Source organism: Monomorium pharaonis, chromosome 2 (assembly GCF_013373865.1).
Source record: "Monomorium pharaonis isolate MP-MQ-018 chromosome 2, ASM1337386v2, whole genome shotgun sequence".
NCBI classification, from domain to species: Eukaryota; Metazoa; Arthropoda; class Insecta; order Hymenoptera; family Formicidae; genus Monomorium; species Monomorium pharaonis.
Window position 1 is genome coordinate 28,279,396 of NC_050468.1, and position 21,679 is coordinate 28,301,074.

At 33.2% G+C, this 21,679-nt stretch overlaps 1 protein-coding gene across 1 annotated transcript in view; it reads right to left on the minus strand.

Moving 5' to 3' along the window:
• LOC105835055 (protein gustavus) overlaps positions 1-21,679 on the minus strand; it is a 247,775-nt gene that overhangs the window by 224,862 nt on the left and 1,234 nt on the right. The gene's annotated exons all lie outside the window — the stretch shown is intronic.

The window sequence follows — 21,679 nt, forward strand, 5'->3', positions numbered from 1 at the left end:
TGACTCCGAGATGGAGCGGGACAGAGCGCGAGTGCAAACGCATTAATGAAAATTTAATTTTGATGGGGGAAAATTTATATATCTTAATTTCTCCTGGTAAATAATTCAGTCGAAGTAAACACGATATTTATATATTCATTTTATGTAAAAATTTGGAATACATAATAAAAGTTGTAAAAAAAGCATAATAAAATAAGTGTGATTAATTGTCAAATCATGGAATTCACATTAAAGAAATAATCAATAAAAATTATATTCGTAAATATCACGTTGCTACTCGATTTGAATTACAAGAAATTAGAGATTTTGTTATCGATTTTAAAAGTGAAAGATCTAAAAACTTTCTTGTAATATCATATGTTCAATTCTGATTGTAAAAGGAAAAAAAATGCAAACATAAAATAATGACACGAATAATGCGGAAAGTCATGATATTTATACCAAGTTATTTATAAGTATATTAAGTACTGATAAAAAGATATTTAATGCGATGAGATAGTAGTTGATTTATCGGGCAATATCACAGGCGAGATAGCGTATGTATCGACAAAATTTATTATATTACGCGCAATTATACTTCCCAATCGTATTAATAAAAAATAAAAACTTCATTAAAAAAATTTTATTTCGGAAAATCGACCCAGTGTTTACGGGTTGTTCGCGCGCATTGGCTATGGTAAGAACTCAAATAAATAAAAAACAATTTCCTGTAGCAAAATTAAATTGAAGAATGTACCAAAAGAAACAAAGCAAAATAAATTGAAAAAATATATATTGTGATAAAGTCAGAGACACAATTCAACAATGACCAGAGGTGTTTTCGTTATCCTCATAGAAACTTTCCCGCGGGCTCGCTTGGCCGAGCACAGTTGTTTATCGATATAAAATCAATAATACACACACACACATGCACATCACATATACACATGTATATGTGTGTGTATATGTATATAGAATCCGGTCGCACCTGCCCTGGATCGAAAGAGCAAGGTTTTTGATTTCGGGAATAAAAAAACCATTTACTGATGCGATCTCATAGCTGAATTCTGGTATACGTCGCAAGTATTATGTATATGTGTTCGTTACATTTAAATGATACATTACGTAAAAATATCACAAGACATATAGGAAAAAAGAGAATATATACATATATGATTACATACATAAATAATAACACACATTTCAAATAAGTAAAACAAAATAATATACAAACATTATTTTTAACATAAAACATGTTATTTTAATGTAATATACATAATTCAAATTAATCATTCAACAAATATAAATAGATAAAAATGTTAAATCTAATGTAAATGTTATCAATTATATTAGAACAATTTTAATTCAAAATTTTTATACATGTAGTAAACGTACGTTTTTAAATTATTACTGTTAAATTTAAATTTTTTTTAATAATAATGTTAAGCTTTCAATTTAATATTTAAAAAATTTGTTAAAAAAATTTTTTTTAATAATAATGTTAAGCTTTCAATTTAATAAATATTTAAAAATTTAAACTTTATTTTTAACTTACATCTTTCGTAGTCTGTTCATTAAAAACATAGAGGAATAATCATTATTTCAAAAGATTATTAACAAACTCTGTTTCTAATAAATAGTTAATTTGCTGTATTAAAATGCAAAATATTGGAAGTAAATTAAGAAGAATTATTTTGTTTGTTTTACCGCTAAACTGCCACGTCGAAATCCAACAATCCGAAGTTAAAGCCACGTACTATATGATCTCTTTATATGTATGAAGAGGATTAAATAAAACGAATCGATGTGTGCGGTTTAATCACTACGAAATCGTGTGGTTCATAGACTTCTAAAGGATAAGCGCTGATAAATTTAGCGTACAGGATCACACAGAATCTTCCTTGATAATATTCGAGAATAGTTCTAAAATTAACAGACGTATATTTATAAGAAGAGATCGGATATTACATGATATTTCTTGCTTTCGACCTAATTTTATTGAATGATATTTTAAGCAAACTAAATTAGAAGACAGAAAATTTAATTTCTATAGTACTTATGTAATTGAATATAATTTATATATTAAAACTGTGAAAAATGTATTTTTGTATTTAAAATGTGGTTTAATTTTGTTACACACACACACACACACAATTATTTTTCTTATATATTATATATAATTATATATAAACTTTATGTGTGTGTAAGTAATATTATACGACTAATATACATGATGTGCATGTAATCCACACGCATATACGGTAACCAAAGGTTCTTGGCCCTCATCTGCACCGTTAAGTTAGCCTAACCAACCAGTTTTCGAGTACGTATGCAGTCGCGTGGCAACATCGAGAACATGCGGAACAAACGCAATTAATTCGATTGGGATTTTGTGCGCGCGAAAACGCCGCTGATTCTCCGGTTTCACAAGCAGATGTCAAATTTACAAGCTCGCCGAGCAGGATGCCGGAAGCACAATGCCGTGTGCGACGTGTTAAAAAAACAGAGCGCACGTGAAGTAAAGCCTCAACTTGCAGCATGAAACATACGGCTGATTCAACGCGGCGCGGTAATTACGTCACGAATACGTTCGGTCTCATTGCTCAGTGCGATATTAAATTCGTGGCATTTTTTAGAGTCATAAACTTTTTAACGGCCGTTCATCACAGAGAGTTAAAACGGTGAAGCCACGATTAGGCGTGTGACATTTATACGCTGCAAATATGTATTACGTACATATATATTTATACAAGATATATACATATGGATACATGTACGTTATCTATGGCAAACTCTTATTAGATCATATACATAACGTACACACACCTGTGTGCGCGCGCGCGCAATCGCGCATTGCACAATCCGACCGCACTAGCACACAATCGTTTTTCCAGGCCATTTCAGGCCGCTTGTTCCAGGTGAAACCTGTGCCGAATAAATGTCCTGTGGTGCGTAAAGACGTGGCATTTATTGGATGATTATTTGTACCGGACGCAACAATCTTTATTTATATTGGATATATCAAATGTCAAAGAGAGAGAGAGAGAGAGAGAGAGAGAGAGAGAGAGAGAGAGAGAGAAAAAAAACACGGTGCAAGATAAATCTTAAACGCGCTTTAAGATGTTTTAAGATTCATGCGACGTGCTCCCGTGTGACGTAATATGATATTACCTTGAAAGTTTTGCATTTTTGCAACATATATCGTGTGAAGGATGCCTTTGCGGCCTTTGAAGGAAATAAGAAGAAAGTTCTCTCGCATGAAAAACGGGCCACAAGCACACATTGAAAAACAGCAGACCAAACCCGAATCGAAATTTTTCTTCTACGTGCAACCTAAGTTTTAAGATAGATTCTAGAGGATAATAGGTTATAATCATGAGAAATAATCTCTTATCGTGTGCTTTAATAGTTATCGGAAAATTTATCACTTTGAGATTCAAAAGAGTTTTTTAAGAGAGAGAACAAAACTTTTAAAACTCTCCAGACTCTATCATAGTTAACAGATATTAAATAGAGTATTACAAAAAAGATCTATTTGAGTGTTTAAAGTATCAAAATAGGCGTAAAAGGTGTAATACAAGTAAAAAGAGTAAAATTATGACTCGGAAAATCAGGACGTAAAGAGATTTCCGCTTCATTAACGAAAGCAATATCCGGTTTTTAATGAATATTCCGCATCGAATTTAAATGCATTCTCATAACAAATCGTTTAAAATTTACTCAAACGTTAAATATGGTGATAAAGACAATACCAAAGTAAAGTATTTCTTTAAGGATATTTTTGTTCAGCTAAAAATTATCGGAATTTAAAAACTAAACGTTCCTTAAATTTATTTTTTCCCTAATCAACGCCAAAAATTTTTGATAACAAATATACAAAAAGGTCCACAAAATCAGTTGCAAAGAAAACAATTTAGCTTATAATGGCAGTAAAAATGACCCTATTTTACAGTAATTATAGATAAATAAATTTTTAATAAATAGATTTAAATAAATTAATGCACAAATATTTATTATTTCATTAGTATGTGTAAAAAAACTTGATTTAATTCGTAATGCTACTTTCTTATCAAATTACCAAATAAGTATTGCAAAACGCAACTTTATATAAAAATAAGAAAAAACAAGTAAAAAATTAAATAATTTTGAAATTAATAAAAGAATTATGTTTAAATTTTAAACAGATATTCACATACGTAATAATATAATTTATAAAAATTTTAAATTTTAGTATTTTACGTCAGTGAATCTAACATCCCCACCACTAACAAAAAGTTCGGACATATCGCATAATTTCCTGCTAATTATTTACCAATTTTCTGTCCTAATCCTGAATTCTTTGCTCCTTCGCAAAAAATTACATTCTGCTCGTTCACAGAAAATTAAAACCAAAAGTGGGAGTGCTAAGTTCATGTGACGCCTAGCACCTCCACTAATAAAAAACAAACAAACAAAAAAAACGAATATACCAAAATTTTCTGCTCATTTTCTGCTTTAAGAAACTGTAAAGAGATATCAAAAATATTCAACAATTATCAAAGTACCGGTATTCACAATCAAAATCATCGTACAGCAATGATATAAGAGAAAATGGTTAAAAATAAGAAGTTAACAATAACACGACAACTTTAAGAGTACTTCTTCAATCAAATACTCGTAAAATCTACAATTTAAAATTTTATAATTTGCAAAATAATTTTAAAAAGGCTTAACATTCACCAAAATACAAGAGTAAAGTAAAAAATTAATTGCTACATCGACTATGGTATCAACATGATCTATTTATCGTCTATTTATCAGCTCTTAAAATATCATAATCCCGAATTTTTTGATCAATATTTAACTTGTGCAACTCAATTGTTAATGCGCGTACGCAAGAGTAACGTACCTTAAAAAATTAACTATAGCATCAACTATGGTATCAAAATAATTTGCTCTAAAAATATCCAGATCCTGAATTTTTTGCTCCACATTTAACTTGTGTAATTCAATTAAGGTGGGGGTGCTGATGCACACGCAAGAGTAAAGTACCCTTAAAAAATTAAATGCTGCATCGACTATGGTATCAAAATGATCGTCTTTTTATAAAATTCTCAAATTATACAATTTTAAATTGTATTTTACGAGTATTTAATTAAAAAAGTACTTTTAAAGTTGTTGTATTATTGTTAACTTCTTATTTTTAACCATTTTCTTCTCTTATATCGTTGCTGTATGATAGTTCTGAGTACCAATACTTTGATAACCGTTCAATATTTTTGATATCTCTTTACACTTTCTTAAAGCAGAAAATAAGCAAAAAATTCTGGTATATGTTTTTTTTAAATATTTTTTTTTTTTATTAGTAAAGGCGCTAACTTAGCCCTCCTATTTTTGGTCTTAATTTTTTGCGAACGGGTAGGAGCAAAAAATTCGAGACTAGAGCAGAAAATTAAGATAATTAACAGAAAATTATGCGGCATGTCCAAAAATTTTTTTAGTGGTGGGGGTACTAGGTTCATTGACGTTAATATTTTTGAGATGGAATACATACATCTTTAACTAATTCTAATAAAATTTATTATATGCAGCGCTTACTATTTTCATAAAATATCTTAATTGTGAGGGAAAAAACGTCAAATTCACAATCGTCATTCTTTTCAAAGATAAAAATAATAATAAATAATAATAAATAATTGCTTTGCTTAATTAATTTTATTTACTTATAAATTATAAAAATTTGAAAAAAAATTAATACTGACTTTAAAATGCTTAGTTATTCAATTTAAAAAGAAAAAAGTCATGAAGGGTGCATTAAAAATCAAGAGTTTTATCAACAGTTTGCACTCTAGAGTGTTAATTGTAAAACTGTCGGAATGTCATAAATTCGACTAGAACTTGCTACAACGTGGTACTTTACTCTTGTCGTGAGATGTCAGCGGTTAAATTTAAAAATTGTTTAAAAATATTTAATGTACAAAACTATTGTTAAAACTTATCAGGAACTCTACAATACTTCGAGAACTATAGAATTTCGTGTAAAAATCAATTTTTTTAACTTGGGGTGCCATGAGAAGCATCTTATATTTTCAAATTTTATTTTTCTAACTAAATTAAGAAAACTATTTCTGAAATTGGTCAGGAATTGTAAAAACTATTTGGGGTGCAAGAACTATTGATAAAATTTTCAATTTTTGCTAATAAGGTGCCAATTCTACAGTAAAAAAAATTACATGTGTGTATGCGTTTTTTAAACATTATGCAAATTTACTGTCATTTCATACTACTTTACTAGATAATCTGATTTTCCATGTAAGAAATTTCGGCCAAAGAAAAAATGATTATCACGTGCGTTTTTACTTGCAAGATAAATCATAACATCGAATAACATTGTTGCTAATGGGACGGCGACAAATGATACTTGACTGCCAAGGTTTCGAAGCAATGAAAATTAATGTTGCATTCACTAGGATAACTAGTATCAACTATTTCGAGGTTGTATTCGACTACTTTACGATCGTGAAATTGTCGACAGATGGTCAACCGATAACGTGCAAATATCGATATCCATCATCTGTGACTCTTATATCTTTCAATTAATATAAAGAGATCTGCCATCCAAAGTTCAAAGAGGAAAACACTTGCAATTTCAAAGCCATTAATACTTTATCTTTGTCTTAATTTCAAATTAAATTTTAATTAAATTCAAATTTATTTATAGGTAAGCATGAGTAGACTATGAGACAATTTTCATACGTAATTTAACATTCATTTACAATTTACATCCTAATATTGAAAAATTAATTAATTTTTAATTAATAATTAACATTTCATGCACAACTTAACATTAATTTGCAATTGATATTCTCGTAGTGTCGGAAAACTAATTAATTTTACAATTAATTAACATTTCATATACGACTTAATATTTATTTACATCCTCGCAAATGTTAAATTATAAAAAACCAATTAATTTTTGCTTAAATTGAAAGAGTACATATAAACATTGCATAGCGCGTGATAAAAGACGCTTAGTTAAAAATTTAGATACAATTAAAAAATTGTTTTAACATAACATATGGTTTTCTTTTTGATAGCGAAAGAACAAAAGGTTTGAAAATCGTAAAAAGGGAGACAGACTATTCGCATCATACTGAATACAAATCGCGTAAACTCCGATACTGGCACCATAGTTCAAATTCGATTCTCGCGATCGCCGATTTCAAGAGGCACGTATCAGACCAAAAATTCTCGAAAGACGAACGCAGGGCGAATGCTCCAAGCTATCCGGAATATAAAGTATGTTGGCCTATACCCGCGATCGACCTTTCCGTATCAAGCACGCAGATATTTTTAAAACCGGTTTAAGTCTGTACCACTCCGGAGCTCGCTCGACGTTGCCGGGCTATAAGAGAACACCAGAAAGCTAATGAACGTTTACAACGGTGTCCTAATTGTGTATATTCGACGCTAAATAACATAATGAGAATTAACTGACAAATCGATTGTCTCGCAAGGTTGAAGTAAGCGGTTGCGAAAACATTTTGCATAATTGTGTAACATAAGTGATGTAATATCGGAAGGATAAAATATGTTGTTGTTTATGAAATTAAGTATGTACGATTTTACGTAAACAGCGAATGACATAAGACCAATTTATATGGATCATTATGCATTAAAAATTTATGTACATTTCTAAGATTGGATTATTTACTAAGCAGTTTGACACAGATTGAACGGTATACATTTTGTATTTTTTTAAATTATTTTTACGTCCGTCGACGGAATGCAATTAATAAAAACACGATTATCGAAGTGCTCGAGGTAAACATTGATCGGTCATGGTATTCGACTGCGCGCAGGTGCGCTTTCATTAAAGAGCAAGAAAGGTAGTTTAAAAGATAGTTTGGGGGCTTCTCCGATTGCGGTATTCGCATCTCGATCAAGATAAACGAACCGTGAAGTGTCATTGAGACTTGTGCAATAAGGTACAGTCGTAAATGAATATATTAGGTACATGTGAACATATCAGCATACGCCGCTTTGTAACTTATGCTGAACTCGCGGGTTCTAGTTACTTTACCCTCGCGCGTTTACGCAAACGTAAATTCTGACTAAATAACCGGAACTCGTGTTATCATAACGGATGATAACTACTAGTTGTAGAAGTTTCGTTATTGTTAAAGTTAAAATTTTTCACTCATAAGTTTAATAAGTTTTGTCCGTTGTATATAAATAAAGACTTTATTTTTATAATACTTAAAATATACATCTATATCGTATAATGTTGCAAAAGATTAAAACTTTTAAATTTTTAATTACAAACAATTATTAATATTATTGTTTAAATAACTGCAATAAATGTTCCAATTAAAATTTGCATAGAAAGATCAATATTATTATAAGAAAACTATCTCTACGTTATTTGTAAGATAAAATATTTATATCCTACTTCGAATTATATATTATTATCCTACATAATTCTATGTAGATATGTATGCAATTTATATTATTGAAAATTGATACGAATCAGAAATGAGATTGCTCATGCTGAGTCTCCTATGTAAAAAAAGACATAAAAAGTCGATTGCTCGCATTTCTCGAAGTTCATTGTTGTCGCTTTTCCGCGATTGGTTCTCTCGCTGCGCTTACTTCGTGTTGCGAGAGTAGCTGTCATTGCAACTGAATTTTGACAGCTGTTAAATTTGTATAGATATTATATCTGTGCAATTATTGTTGTGATTTATTTTTAAAAAGTAAAAAGTAAAAAATAAAGTAGCGCGCGTTTGTGGTGTCTGACATAAAAAACATATAAATGCAAGTTTATATTCAAAAGGATATAAAGTTAATAACAAATGAAAGATGAACCAATATGAAAAAGAGATTAGAGTAAATACACATAAAGTATATTTGACTCTCCTTAGCATGCACTCGTACAATAATGTAGGTTGGTCAAGGTGAATGTAGTTGTTTATTGATTAAATTTAAATTAGCTCGAATTGGTATTCTTAGAATTCTTACGAATTATTCCAATCGATACGTTACGAAAATATTCAACGAAAAATCTTCTGATTGGTCCCCTTCATTGGGACAATCGATATGTCACTATTATATTGTGTCCGAGATGTGGTCAATAATGAGAAGCAATTAGTGAGTCGTACAATTAATAGAGAGCGTCACACCGCGACTTGTCTCTATATTTCTAATTTACGCTTGTGTTTGCGCTAATAAAACAATAGCTTAATATTTCATGCTAAAGCATCCAACGTAATGTTATAAGGTCAAAAGCGGTATCGCCTATCATTAAATGTCGAATTTTTGAGATAAAATTGCTCTTTGCACGTTTTCGTTCACTTCCTGTTATTAAATATTGTGCCTGGATAAGATTGTATCCTGCATGTATTAAATCGGAAAGAAAATGTGATTGATTTATGGTAAAAATATAAATATTTTAAATCCCTAGATAAAAAGTAATTTGTTTTATCTAATGATTTATAAAATTTGAAAATTATAAGAACGTGATTGGAAAAGAACAAAAATCATTTGTGTGATATAATAAATTGAAAGTGTGTGTGTGTGTGTGTGTGTGTGTGTGTGTGTGTGTGTGTGTGTGTGTGTAATATGCTTGGAAAGATTATTTAAATCAGTGAGCGGAAGAAAATAAATAAATGAATAAAATCATATTAAGAGAAAATATAAGGAATCTAAAAGCATATATTCTCTCTTTATACAATATACGTATAAATAATATTCCTTTTATATCAAATATGAACGTGAAATATTGCAGCTTTTAAAAATAATCTATACTGTGAGAATATTTAATTCCATTTTAAACAGAGTAGAAAATGGCGTTATAGCATCATCTATTGATTTTATTTAAGGAATCTTTCCTAAAAAATTTAAAAAATTAACAAATTGATTTTGTTTCTTTACGTTAAAAATTTCAAAATATTTTTAAGTTTTATTGAAAAATTCACAAAATTGAATAAATCATATAAGACACTTAGAATAGTCGATTAGGTCGATAAAAAATGAATCTGCCTAGCGACGAATCTAAAAGAAAGAATTGTTTTCGTTAAGTTTTCTTGTAATGTGGTAAATTGTAATTAAAACCAGAATAGAAATATAAACGCAAACAATATTTATAAAACTTTAATCAAGTTTCTTTTAAAATGTTTTTAAAGTTGGTAGTATTACGTATATTTTAAAAATTATTCCATCGAGACTTTGTTTTCTTTTAAATAAAAGAAGATATTATTTTTCAAAACTACATTCAATAAAAATTAAAAAATACATAATAATTATTATCAACTTTTAAAAAGTAAAAATTTTTTAAGTGAAATTAAAAGGTCTTATTTTAAACTGATATCATTTTATAATTTTTTAATATTTTCTAATAAAATTAGTAAAAATTCTTAAAAATATTCTACAAAATAAAATAAAATAAACCAACTTTTTGCATTTTAGATAATTATACGAAAAACAAGACATTACATCATCGATTCACGTGTTTTTCTGAATACATTTACATCTATACGTGGAGATAATATTTACAAAAATAAAATCAAACATTCAACATTCGAAAATATTAGTGTACACGTATGTGTATTTTATATGTAAAAAACAACATGAATGTAAATATATATACATATACATATATACATATACATATACATATACATATACATATACATATACATATACATATACATATACATATACATATACATATACATATACATATACATATACATATACATATACATATACATATACATATATCAAAATCCTTCAAAAGATCAATTTTTACTATTTCTCAAAACCAGATTCTTAAATATTATCAATTTTTCAAACCATTAAGTTGGTAAAGAATTTCTTAACAATATGACATTGATGATTGTGTAATATATGTTAAGTATGCGCGTGTGTGACTTCTATTCTTGAGATTTCGGTCAATAACGTACAAGTTGTCAAGTTTTTTGTTTATTTGTGTGTTGCAAGTATTGCATAATAGGTCAACTGAAATAAATCACCATGATTCATAATGCGAAAAGAAACGACATAAATTTAAAAAATGTAATACACATTATGTACAACCATGATTCATTGTTTGGAAACATTGCTATCCATTTTTATTTGTAGCATTCAAATATCAATATTGCGAATATTCAGATTAAAAGGCTAAATATCTTCAGCTAAATAATCCAATATGATTGGAATGACAAACTTTCAGCTGTAACGAGGCTTCAAGTAGTGCACTTGTACACTGAACAGCAGAGAAATGGACGGCGAGTTTTTCAACGATTGTTTTGGAATTCAATGAAGAGACGTATCAGTAGATTCGTCGTTGACCTTTCAACCACCAATACGGTGACTACGTTTCAATGAGTTTTATGAATGTAACAGCAATATCGTAAACGCCGTACTTATTGGCTAATTTAGCTTATTCACGACTACACATCCGTGAGCCATTAGAACATGCCGCCTTTCCCGTGCTATCCCCACGATCCGCCCTCAACAATTTCACATATTTTATTTCCATGAAATCACGATGGGAGAAGTGTTGTACATCGTGAGAATTTACACCGTGCACTGCGTGCACAAACGCACTTAAATACAAGATATCTTACGAATTTTCAGCACTGCGATAATCTCTATCCACAAAATTACAAAGTTACTTAATTATTTTAAAAAATCGATATTGCCATAAAAAATTAGGCACAACGATTTTTCACAATTAATCAACATCTAAAGAAATATCTTCAATAAAGAGACGTCAAAAGGTATTTTGGCAAGTAATTAGAAGGTGACACAGCGAGTGAGAAAGAGAGTTTTAGAGAGAAGAAATATAAAATTATTTATATAAACTGTATATAAATACAGAAGAAGAATAACTGCAACGTTCAATATAAAAAGGCTAAATGGCGCGCGCAATGTAGTGCTCAAGTAATACATAAAAAATTGCTGAAACAAGATTTGCTTGAAATTAATTAAAGAAGAAAACTTGTTATTGTAATATTTCATAAATACTTAAACTTCTCACACGCAATTCTCCATTTTTAAATTCTCATAACTGAAAAATGACTGGGAATTTTCATTAAGCAAGAATTCGAAAATTGGTCAGAGAATCCATAAATAAAAGGAATGACGGAGCGCAGGGACATCCTGTACATCGGGGAATTCTATGAACTTGCATCGCGCATTCTGCACACGCACGTCACCGGTATTCTAATGGCAACCGGCGTTTCTCAAGCGCCTGTTGTGTCGCCGTCGTCGTTCTGTTCGCTTCTGTTGGCCTGTTTCATCGTTCGCCACAGCTTCTGTCCTCTCTTTCTCTCTCGCAATCGTGCAGTAAAGAATTCCATTCCGCGAAGTAATTATTGCATTGACGGTGGCTAATAACTGAAAGTCAAATGAATAGTATTTTCCCATTCGTGGCACTATTCTATTCGCAACATTTTGCACGCGGTGAACAAATTGCGTGTACAGTGGTTTTGTGCGAAAACCGATTGGTTTTGACTGACGTTTAATGCTTCGCGCGCGAAAAGATCGAAGGTATATCGAGTCAAACCGTTCCATTTCGATTATACAGACCGAATCCGATTGAACGAGGCTATGTAATTCTCGATCGAAATATCTGCAATTTATTGCACATGGAAAAACTTGTTCTTCGACGATAAATGTCGAGATAAAAAATAAAGTGGAGTAATTCACGTGCGCGAAACCGACAAGTTTTATGTATAAATGTGACGTGATTACATCGTGTCGAACGAAACAAATTAGCGAAACCGTGGAAGATATTAATGACACTAAGGAGAATCGCCGTCGCCGTTTCTCTATTGTGACACGCGAACGTGACTTATAGCTTCTGCCGATACCTTCGCCGGTCGCCGGCGACCGAGTTGCCGTACTTGCGTAATGTCAGACTTATATGTATGTTGGTCAAGGCAATTGGGTTAAAGCGCTCGTGATCAACGTAAATATCTTGACACTTTCACGTTTACACGGATTCTCATTGCGTGTACATGCTTTGAGAAAATACTGGGGATTCATTCGAGACGAGTTATATATATATAAAAGATAAATATCACTTAAAATATATTTTACACGCGCACACACACACACACACACACACACACACACACGTTTTTAATTATTATTAGATAACAAGGCATTAGTTATTAATAAATAAATTTATATTATCCTAAATAATTGTTCTTTTTTTAAACTGGATATTTTAATAGAAAATTTCAGATAAATCATTTCGGTAAAAGCATTTAACGAATAATGTTTAATTCTGTTGTTTTGTTCGAGTCTATTTGACACAACATGTAGCTTATTTTTTAATAATTTTTATAAATATTTTACTATATTTTTTAAAAACCTTTTCCTCTCTGTGTTATAGGATGATCTTGTCTGTTAACATATAAGAATACTTTTTCTTTTACGAAATTACATTTTTTAATTTTTGAAGCTTTTGAATTATATGATACAAACGACAGTAGAAAAAATTCAAACAGAATAGGACAAATAAAAATGGAAATAAATGGATTGAAGAACATTTCATTATCAAAACAATTGCCCACTGAACCTGTTTTTTACTATTCGCTTCTGGGACGCCAGTTATATGTGAAAACATTACCAGCGAAAGGAAGGGAGTATATGCAAACGGGATCGTATCTTTCTTTCTATGTGCCGTTAAAAAAAACGTCTACAATATCGCTGATTCAACAACGGCAATTCGATGGCACTTGTGCTCGCCGAGATGGAGCAGTTTTTTTCCCCCCAGACCTATCCTGTCGATCAATCGAAATCGATAGGAGGGAGTTGGAAGTGGGACTCGAGCGAAATTACGGCGCTATCGGGAACACATTTAACGCCGCTGATCGAAACTCTAGTGCAAAAGGCGCTAAAGCGCCGGTCCGCATCGGTTTGCAGTGGCCACCGCGTACAACGCGCACGTCGCTTCCACTCGGCGAGAAGTGCATTTGCAGAGAAAAAGGAGCAGCCATTTTCAGTGGCCGCGGCCTTTGTACAAAGTGCTACTCGTTTCCTGCCGTCGTTTCTACTCAACCGCCCTCACTCGAGAAGCGGAAAAGGGAGGTGGCGAATTCACCGCGCGGCGGAAAAACCGCTCGGCGAGATGTATCAACCGCTTCACCATGACGAACGCCTCGAGTCGGAATCATTATTTATGCGAGATGTTCACACGATTTACAACGACTTCGTTCCAAAGTGGATCGATACCTTTTTCGCCCCCCCCCTTCCTACCCCTTCCTTCCCCCGTCCTTCCCTGTCGCGCGAAATAAAAGCGCACATAACCCGAGGCAACACACGTCAGGTTATAATAAATTCGACTACATTAGATATACTCACATTCGTATAAACTGTCGAATAAATTTCAACAAATTTATTCACACGCGCGTTGATTCACTTTTGCTTTTACTTTACTTTGCGATTTGTAAAATTTTGCATCAAACATCGAGCAAAAATTGTGTGTCTTTCAGAACGCAAGAATACGAATTCGATTGTCAATGGCGATATGTAGTTCCCCACACATTGTTCTTACCATCGCGCGGGAAGGCTTTCATTCAGGTTTTCGGTCCTTTGAAAGGAACGCGTTCGCGTTTTTTAAGCAAAGCAGAATGCGATTTGCCTATTTTCAGTATCTGTAGTGTGCCAAGTGGCACACACACACACACACACACACACACGGCGATTTATTGTCTCCGCTTTTCAATATAAACGCGCCGTGCGGGCATAGTGAAGTGCATTACGCCTGGCATCGTAGCTGAAGCAACGCATGAGAGAGCAAAGGTTTATCATTTTATCGTCGTTCCATAGGATGCAAGCGCTCCAATGACACGTGAGAAATCTTGGCGTAGTGCTCCGGCACGGCATCATTACGGCCCATATAAAAAAAAAGAATAAAAAAAAAAGTGGAAAACGAGCAAGCTGTATATCCGCTCGGAAAATATGAACTCGAGACCCGCGATAAATATAGATCACGGTAAATGTGATAAATTGCAAGGCGCGTATATTGTCGTGGAAACTGAAATTTCCATCTCGCGTAAGGATCGGCGTAATATAATGGCTATATTATCGCTGTATCAAGCACAAAATCTTTTCCTCATTTCTTAATTAAGCTTTAACAGGAGCCCTTCTCTTTCTCTCTCTCTCTCTTTCTCTCACTCATTCTCTCTTTGCTTCGGTAATATTATTTAATTCTTTTTCACTTTAAATATTTGTTTAACAGAAGATAGGAGACGTCTCTCTAAAAAGTAAAGTCTCTCTAAAAAATAAATTAATAATTTGCAAGTTTCATATTATAATGCTATTTTCAATGACCAATATATATATATATATATATATATATATATATATATATATATATATATAGACATTTTCATAAAAGATAAAATCTCAGAATACGAAAACCTTGACGAAAACGATACTCTTGTCGATATTGTTCATTAAAGTGTATTTCAATATTTTCAATACATCAAAAATGTTATCAGTGTTTAATAATGTAATAAAAATGCTAACTTAATGAAGATACGGTTTACTTTTTATCGACCACAATCGGCAAAGTTTGTTGTAAATCCAAAAATTACATTACGTTTCGACCTTACTTCACTCGATGAACTTTAAGCGGCTGAGACTTCGGGATGAAGATACTCACAATCTGTCAGATACGGTTCGGTGCGGGAGGTTGCAAATGTCATGGACGACACGTGATGAAGTTTTCGTCCCGAGCGCGCATCGCTCGATTCTTGTCGTTTCCCTGATACAAGTGTGTGGAGCCGTTGACCCGTCATGTGTCTACGAACTGCGTGCCTACACGCACGCACAAGACGGGCATTCGCACAAGATATGCCAATGTCTCAGCCAAGACGGGCGATGATAGTGCGAGGTCGTGGGCATATTGGATATCTGGCTGGAATAACGCCGGACGACGACGGACCTTCCAAGTAAGGGACAACTACGGCGGAACTACGCAATAACTGTCAACTCGGCAAAGGAGGACGCCAACGACCGTGACGTGACTTTTATGTACCGTCTACCATATATTGAATGATGCCGCTGTATCGTACGAAACAAACATTGTTTGCGACACGAGGGCCAGATTGCCTCGCGGGGGCGAGGCAGGAGTCTTTAAATATTTTGACGACACAACGGAAATTATGTACTACCATCATTTCGCGTCAGGGAATGTTTCGAAGTGCGTTCTGAAAGTATGTATTCATCTGTTTGTATTCATCTGTCCCATATTGACAACTGTCCATGTCACACTAAAAAAATTTTTTTCAGTTAAAATAATAAATTCACACGAAACTGAAAAGTGAGCATTTAATATCATTGTAACAAGTTCAATTTTAATTAATTTGATTCAATTTATTTAATCGCAATGACGATGTATAAAGATTTTTTCAGATTTTTAATTTCCTAAATATTTCACAACATATATAAATGCACTGTTTTCGTTACCCTTCCAACTTATTTACGCTATTTCTCTTAGAAATAAAATTTTTCGGCTAAAACAATTTTAATGAAAAATCTCGAGAGAGATACTTGTTCTAACTTCGCGTTATAGTTTCGGTCGTCGTTAAACTGTCTCCGTACACATACACATACACCAGGATGTGTAGTTATTTGGAATTAAAAATAAGTAACAAGACTTAAGGAAGGCCTGTATCTTATTTATGACGTGATATTATTCCCGGAGGATACTTAAAGGGATGCATGGGTCTTCGCGTACAAACTTTCCATGGGAATAGCGGAGGCGCCGTGGCCGCGGAGACTCGTAAAAAGAGCCGCGAGCGCGGTCTTATGAGTTTTAAATCGTGAGTTATAACGCGAAGCGAGGAGCTGTTTAGCTCTCTGGAAGAGATCCAAACCGCATTACCTCAAAACACAGTGTTACGTCTCCTATTTTCTGGACCGAGGTATAGCAGGCGATTTTATACGCATAATTAGGTAAATAAAGGTGATATATGAATGGTATAAAGAGCGTATTATGTCTTTCCACGCGCGCGATATGACGCCTTTTCTCGATTTGATATCTTTTTTTTTTTCTAAATAAAAGGAAGACGGAATATTAATTTGGTTTGTCCGCGATATACGCTATTTATTTATAATTACTTCGCGAACAACTTCCAGACGCTTTAATTAACTGGCTTTGTAAATTGTGGTCTGAGCTAATTACGTTACCAAGTTTGTTTTATAAAAAGACTTCGGACCTCGCTTAAAAGCGTAAATGCTTATTATATACATGGAGTGTCCCAATTAAGGATGGTACAACAGGAAATGCGTTACATCGGAAGTTTTAAACTCGTTGAATTTTGTTAAAAGTGTATTATAAACCAGAGCCGTAATATTGTTAATAAACATCCGGACAAAAACTTTACAAGTTCACTGAACTGTGTTTTAACAGTTTTTGTATAAAACACTTCGTCTTCCTACTTTTTTACGTAACGCCTCTTTAGTTACACGAGCATTGATAAATTAAGTCAGCCGAGGAAAATAATCTTGTCTATCTAATTACGTGAAATCGGCTACTGCGGTAGGGTTACCGGAGTTTGCGGTCCGTGGATGTTGCTGAATCGAAAAAAGTAATTGCTCGCAAATGGCGCAACGAGAAGAGTTCTCGTTTGTACAATGACTTCTCGTATACACGTATTATTTCCGCGCGAGCTCGCTGCATTATGTGACACTTAAAAAATGCAATTCGTGCATTTAGATAAAAATAATGTAGGTCACGCAGCGGGTGCAAAAATTCACGCATAAAACCGCTGTGTCAGATTTTTCATTGGATACTTGTACATAAAATTATAATAGAGAAATAACAGCTATATATTTTTCAATTTTAAGAGGATTGGTCACTTGAATATTATTCTCTCATATCTTCTATCTTTCGAATTTTTCGAAGAAAAGGGAGAGAGAGAAGGAAATTTCGAAAACACGTTTAGAAATCTCATTGTTTGTAGACAGAGTTTTAAGTTAAACGTAGGATGAGCCAATGAAAGAGACTGTGAATGATCGTTGCTTCAGGCGAACGGAAACGGCGTCGTTTAAGATTTGCCAAGGACGAAGTTGCACGCTGAGGGGGCTGCGAAACAAAGATTACAAGTTACTCTTCTAGCTGGAGGTCCCTCGAGTCTAGTTCAACCTGGTGGACTCCCTCAACTCGTAACTTTCGTGGTATCACAAAGCCTTCGCACATGTACCACACATAAACGTTCAATATTAAGAAATATAAAAGAACGGATTCTCTAAACATACACAGAAAGAAAGATTTCTTTAGATTTAAGAAATTTTCTTAAACATTTTGTTTCAGTGAAACAAATGTAATCCAAACAAAAATCAAAATAATAAATATAAAGAAATCTTTCTCTCAGTGTACTATACATGTACGAAGATCTATAATTCCATTAATTGATGTCGATTTAAAAGAGACAGGAATACGTTCAATCATAGTTAATTAATGTTTATATAATTTTAATTTAATTTAATTATTTAATTTTAATTAATGTTTATGCAAATAGCGCTACAATGCATTAGTGCAAAGTTAAATTAAATATCAGAGAGGAAGAACGAGAGATTTGTACTTTCATAACGAATAAAATCCCCATCAGTCGGAAAGCCACGTTTTCCAGCCAAGAAATACGCGATCATTCAAAACAAGACGCACTGAATGATTAATGTGGAACTTTCGCGTGAGAAAATTAAAAAAATAATAATAATGTAAATCTCGCATGTGCGTAAGGTTAATAATACAATTAGCGTTCTGGCAAAGCATCGATGCGCGAGATTCAATGCTCACGCGAATAATTACGACGTTACAGCGAAGACAAGCGAGGATAAATGAGATTTCCCTGGGTGAGAAAAAATGATTATCGGTACAAGTATCGCATTAAAAATGCATAGGTGCACGCTCAGTCGCGCGACTCGCGATATCCGCGATTCTTCCAGAATGTTTTTGTTACGATTACACGGCATACAAAGTTGCTCCATTACTGCGAGTTAATTGCCCGAACTCGCCAGAAGGCGCGTCGCAATTCTCACACGCTAGCTTGAACTGAATGTACAACAGGAAAACAAATAAATGAAGAAAAACTGATGATACAACTCACTTCCAAAGATTCACTATTCTAGAAATTACAGAGCTCGATCATTAGTTTTAATTAATATTTCTCTTTCCAATAATAGAACTGTACTTTAGATCTTTAATAATTTTTCGAATAATTTTCAGCAAAAACAAATTGTGCTGCATTATTTGTTCTTTTTTTTTGACGGGAGGAATTTTCGGTGAAATCTCGTCGCGATTTTGTCAGGAAAAACTATATAAATTATTCCGTGCCTCGAGAAAAATCAAATATAAAAAGAAAAATGCTGTGATTTTCAATCATTCACGTTACTTAACTTGCTATCTAAATCAATGAGATTCGAGTTTGATAAATAATTTGCGACCGCGGTTATTTACATTACAATTAAATGTCATGCGAAAATGTTCACTACTTGTGGCTGAATCTCGCCGCCATCCGTTACAACATCCTTGTTAACCCACGAAGAAATTTCCCGTCCGTGAACAGTCGTAAAGACTTCCTTGACGCCGGCTGGCAAAACACATAAACGCCGGCATTCGTTTAATAAATCGGCGGCGGAAGGAATGCGCGGGCGCTCGGCTGGATCGAGAAAAAACATCCGAGCGTTCGTACGTGCGGCTGCAGGGAATTCACGAGATCAATAGACGTACGGGGAGAAAGAGCAAGTCTATTTCGGTGCCGATCAATTTTCATTAGACACCGAAGGCAACCAATTCCAGTTAGCTTCAAACAATTAGAAAAATACGTAACGTCTCGGGTGTCTTATGTTCGCTTACTACTACACTAAGGAAAAAGAAAAATTCTTGGTAAATCTGTGAGATGCATTTAGTAATAATATTGTTTAAAATATTTGATTGTTATAAACAAATGTAATAATAACAATGAAATTATAATAATATTAACAAACCGTTTGATAATAATTATAAACATTTTGTTATAATTACATTATTTTGTTGTAATTACTTTACGTTTAGTTAGAGACTATTTTACCAAAGCCTTTGATAAAATAATTTCGACTAAATGTAAGGTAATTATAACCAAACGTTTTATTATTATATTTGTTTATAGCGAATGTTTCAAACAATATCATTACTAAATGCATCTCACAGATTTACCAAGGATTTATCTTTAGTGTATTGTTTACTCCGCAAATTACTCCGGAAAGGCACATTGCAAAAAAATTTCAATGCGTAAAGAGTAGTGGAAATTGACGCTCGCTTCGTATAAATAAAGTATCCATCAAATATAATTATTCGCCGTTTAATAGCCAGCAATTTCGTAAGAAACTACAGCATAAAATAACACGCTAAGATAAATTTAAATTACTGCAACTAGTAAAATTACTGTAACCTCCCAGTATTTTAACGATATGTCATATCGTATGTAATATTATTATTCGAAACATTTCGCGATACGTCGCGGCGTGTAGATGAAAGCAACGCGCTTAATTGAGAGACCCTTCCGGCACCTCTCCCCCCTCGTGGTGATATAATGGGATTCGCACACGTGCGAACCGCGATTACGGAACGCGTGACTTTCCGCGGCGGGCGCCCATTGCATCCCCGCGACGAGTTTCTGCGGCCGAAGCCTCGAATCGATCAAGGTTGCCGTTGCATCGAGGTTCTTTTATGCATGCCTCCTCTTGTTCACGCGTTGTGAAAACAAACAAGTGGGTCGTTTTGTGTATAATCGCGCGCGGCAAACATCCTTCGTGATATATTCGACGGAACGTTACGTGGACTTTTACCGGCACGCGGGTGACGTCTAGCTTGTTTTCCTTCTTTCGTTCTTTCTCTTCTTTTTATCGCGACTCCCCCCTCCCCCCCTCCGATCGACGTCGCGACCCCGTAATATTCCGGGATTCGCGAGATCGTGAGAGTAGAACGTGCGTGAAAATGCATACCTATTGCAACCTGTACGCTGCCAATTGCACTGCGTTGCGCAAGGGGAGGACGCATGCATAAAAGAAATCTCGCGCGGCACGATTGGATCTGAACTGCGCGACGACTCACGGCGAGATGTTGATGCATAATGCAAAATTAAACTCCAATATAATCGCGCGACACGTAAATTCGATACAACGATCGGTGACCTACTAATCGCTTCATGTTAACTTTATGCTGTAGAGGTTTATTTATTAAGACCAAAAAAAGATCTCGTCATTACACGGAGAGAATTTCTCTCTTAAACTTTACCCTCAAAATCTGATAATTGTGGGATACTGTGTGACCCCGAGGAATTTTATTATACTTTTTGGTAAAATTTACTAAAAGTATAGTGAAATTTATTATGCTTTTAGTACAATTTACTAAAAGTATAGTAAATTTCACTAAAAAGTATAGCAAAATTCCTCGAGGTCATACATTATCCCACAATTACCAGATTTTGAGGGTAAATTTTAAGAGAGAAATTCTCTCCGTGTAGTGTGCATTTGATTTATATTTCATAATCTATAGTATTAAAATTTACAATTTTATAATATTATAAAATTGTAAACTGTAATACTATTGATATAATATTTATAATCCGGACGAAATGGTACGAAACAAAATTAAATTTTGTTATGGAAATGGATATTAGACATTGTAAATTGATACTATTTTTTCGATTTTACA